The 4,367-nt window shown below is 33.0% G+C and overlaps 1 non-coding gene across 1 annotated transcript; it reads right to left on the bottom strand.

The window, feature by feature from the left end:
• Positions 1-507: 507 nt before the first annotated feature.
• Positions 508-614, bottom strand: LOC143411897 (U6 spliceosomal RNA). Its single transcript, XR_013092909.1, has one exon. It is a non-coding gene; the product is annotated as a U6 spliceosomal RNA (small nuclear RNA).
• Positions 615-4,367: the final 3,753 nt, after the last annotated feature.

Genomic DNA, 4,367 nt, shown 5'->3' with positions numbered 1-4,367 from the left:
TGAAACAGGTAAAAGTAAGCATCCTACAGCAAACACTTTAAAATACCTCCTTCCTTAAGTACTACTTGATGTGTTTATGTTTTCTTGATTTATTTTATGACCAATCATTTATTTTTATAACATAGTTCTCAAATTTATTAATTTATTTTGCAAATTAGCTGTTTGTCTTTATCTGAAAATTTCCATAGAACATAAAGCCATGTGTACTTTCCTCCATGTTGTACTCACAATATATAACATGGAATATATCAGAGATTCAATAAATATTTGATGAATGAGTTCTAAGCTAATTGTGTTTCAACTGTTTTTCAAATAAATGGACACATGTGTTATTACTATTTTTTTTATTCTGCAGACTTGATTTCCCCTTTTTAATATCAATAATTTCTTAACTTCATTAATCTCTGAACCAAACTTACTTTTACATGTTTTCATTATCTAATGAAGAAAGCAGCTGTCAGTTGAATAAAGAAGTAAGGTTTTATTGAAATATAATCACACTATCAAAAAAGTATGGAATGCCTTATGAATTTGTATGTCATTCTTGTTCAGGGACCATTTTAACCCTCTCTGTATCATTCCAGTTTTAGTATATGTGCTGCTAAAGCAAGTACCCCTAACTTTTTTATTATGGCTCAATTTTGTGATCCTTCTTTTCCCTAAGAGACTCTCAAACATTTCCTAAATTACTTAAATGTCTATTAGGTTATAAACCCCTCAAAGGAGATAAATTTCAATTTCATCTGTCTTTTAGTTTTCCCTCTCAAAAACATTAAATATTAACACATTGGTCTCAGAGAACCAGAAACTCAAGCTAATTTCAGATATTTGTAGAGCTGATAATATTGTACAGACAATCGTACAACTTTTATGTCCACTTTCTATAGAATAGTGATATATAATTCTTTAAAGAGATCTGAAATTATGCTTCAGGGTCACATCATAGAGTGATACCTAAGTTGCATGTTAGATGTTTTAGGTATTGCATTTCACAGTTTACTAGAAAATAAAAAACAAATCTATTTTATATGAGGTGCTTTTTTATATTTTGGAGATAAATAAATTATCTCACGATGAACAGGTACAGAAAATCAGTATTTTGCTAAATCCCTTCTCTATTTACTTTGTTTCAATGTAAATTCTTATGGTTTATGTGTGAAAGGATATACAGACTTGATGAATTCATATATAGAGTGTCTTGTGCATGTACATATATTTGTACATAAAAATATCTTTCCCTCACTTGTAAATAAATTTCAATCACCAGCATGAAATGAGAACATGTGAAATGAACTGTTTTCTTCCATTGTTGAGAGAATAGCCAAAGCAGAATAAATGAAAGCTATATTATTATGTTGCTTCTATGTCCTTTTCCATTTATTGATAATCAACCCAGAGTCTTAAGCAATAAAAGTGTGGGCACAGTGTTAGCACTAGTGACATACCTTAAACCTGATAATGTATCCTAAGGGCTTGAAGATTAATTATTCTTAAAGCAGAACCTGATTTAATGATACACAGGAGCCATTTAAATTGCCATTCAGTAAATACTTTCTTACTTTCAAGATATTGGCTATAAAATCATTCAAGGATAAATAACTAAAGACTGTGGAGCAATTAAAAGCATATTTGAAAACGTAAGTGTTTTTGAAGAGTCATTTTATAATTTTTTTTTATTATAATGCAGTTTCTGTAACTTTGCTTCTTTGTATTTAAACACAAAAATAGTGATATCAATATCAGGTAAGTTGAAAAATTACAAATAAAGATTGATTTACAAATTGATACTTAGTGATCACTAACAATATCATTAAGTGAAATAAAAACTACATTTTCTAGTTGTTGTATGGGCTTGGTGAGAGAGAAGATAAAGAATTATTTCCTATTTCTCAGTGTGCATGGAATAAAGTCATAGTTAGAAAAGACTTCAGTGTTATATAATCATGTTCCATAAAGATAACAGAGGAGACAAAACTTTTATGCTCAATTTAAATGAAGAAATTATTGCATTGCTCTAGGAACAAAAATTCTCATTTGTCTTTGATGTTTCATATGGAAAATGTTCATATTATTTTGCGTTTTCTCCTTTTTACAAAATTTAGACTAAATAATATTCATTTGTGATTAAATAGAAGTCAATAGAGAACCTACATCTTGGGAGGAAATTTTTACATCTCACACATCAGATAGAGCACAAATCTCTAGGGTATATAAAGAACTCAAAAAGCTAAGCACAAATCAATCAACAAATATATGAAAAAATGTTCATCATCTCTAGCAATTAGAGAAATGCAAATCAAAACTACTCTAAGATATCATCTCACTTCAGTCAGAATGGCAACTATTGTGAAGACAACAATAAGTGTTGGCGAAGATGTGGGGAAAAAGGTACACTCATAGATTGCTGGTGGGACTAAAAATTGATGCAGCCAATATGGAAAGCAGTATGGAAATTCCTTGGAAATCCAGAATGGAACCACCATTTGACCAGGCCATCCTTCTCCTTGGTCTATACCCAAAGGACTTAAAAACAGCATACTAGAGGAACACAGCCACTTCAATATTATAGCAGCACAACTCACAATAGCTAAACTGTGGAACCAACAAGATGCCCTTCAGTGCCACAGTCTGGCTGGGCACAAAATCACGAGCCACTCAAGCAGGAACAAACTTTATTTTTGAAACTGCCACCAATGCCCCTTACGCTCCTGGGGAGATTGCTGACCCAAGCACGCAGCATTCTCCCGGAACCCAAGAGGAAGTTCCTCCTGCGGAATTCCCTCCTACCTACCATACTTCCCCAACCAATGGGAACTCTCCAGGAGTTCAGTAGCAGGCCGAGGTGGACAGCAGGAGTCCAATATCCATATGAATGCAGATCTTAACATAATCATATCATCTCAATGGCTTGCTGGAGTCACCTTTCAACCAAAAATGCCATGCATCATATTACTTGGCTGTGGCTCTTAGCATCTCCCCGCTTCTGTTTAATTAAGCAACAAGCAATGTGGCTAGGGACTGTGCCTGTTAGGTTTGTCCAATTTAACATATGGTTCTTACCCGTCATCAGATGAACTGACCTCTAGGCTTTAGCTTCCTGTCTTAGGTTGATACCACTGCACTTCAGTAGATGAATGGATAAAAAGAAGGTGGCATACATACACTATGGAATATTACTCAGAAATAAATGAGAATAAAATCATGGCATTTGCAGGTAAATGGAGGGCAATGGAGAAGATAATGCTAAGTGAAGTTAGCCAGTCCCCCACCCAACAAAAATGCTGAGTGTTTTCTCTGATATAAGGAGGATGATTCATAGTGGGGTATGGAGGGGGAGCATGGGAGGAATAGACAAACTTTAGATAAAGCAGAGGGGTGGGAGGGAAAGGGGGGCAGAGGGTAAGAAAAATAGTGGAATGTGATGGACATTATTATCCAAAGTACATGTATGAAGATGCAAATTGGTGATAACATATTTTATATATAATCAGAGATATGAAAAATTGTGCTGTACATGTATAATAATAATTGTAATGCATTCTTCTGTCATTTATTTTTAAAAATTCAATTAAAAATTAAAAAATATTTTAGTTGTCAAAAATAATAACATTGATGCAATAATATTCAATAGATTGCAGACTTTATTTGAATCCTCTCAGCTTAACCACTAACCAAATTTTTGCCTCAATAAACAGTTTAGGATGCCACATGCCATTTAGAGAACAATCTGTGACAAGTTCTCAATGTTTCCTTACATTTAAGGACCTTGACATTTTGAAGAATACAGGCCAGGTAAACTAGGGTTATATATCTGAATGTGAATAACAAAGATCAAAATATACTTCTCATCTCATCATGTCAGAGTACATGATATCAATGGAAATTACTATAGATGCTATATACTTTAATCACTTGGTTATAGTGATATCTCTTATTTTTTACCCCTGTATGTTACTACGTTTATCTTTTGTGCTCTAAGCATTAGAGGCAGGTCACTAATTCTAACACAAAGGACAACAAATAAGGCTCTCCTGACTGAATAAAAAGGAATACTAAATAATTTATGTACACATATAAAAATTCCAGAATAATTAGTGAATGTTTTCAGATAAAAACTTTCAGGCTATAAAATAATCTCTTTTTTTAAGTTTGTCTACAAATTTTAGCATCCACCCATGGATTATCCACTAATGGATTACTTTAGTTTTTCCTCCTCCTCCTCCTCCTCCTCCTCCTCCTCCTCCTCCTCCTCCTCTTCTTCTTCTTCATTAGCTTCTTGCTGTTCTACAACTATTGAGAATCTTTTGTAAAGACATTTTGTCCATATTTATTCATTTATTATATATAAAATACAAGTAAAATAATTT

Source organism: Callospermophilus lateralis, chromosome 12 (genome assembly GCF_048772815.1).
Source record: "Callospermophilus lateralis isolate mCalLat2 chromosome 12, mCalLat2.hap1, whole genome shotgun sequence".
NCBI lineage: Eukaryota > Metazoa > Chordata > Mammalia > Rodentia > Sciuridae > Callospermophilus > Callospermophilus lateralis.
The sequence above is the reverse complement of the archived record's forward strand: the minus strand, read 5'-3'. Positions and strand labels throughout refer to the sequence as shown.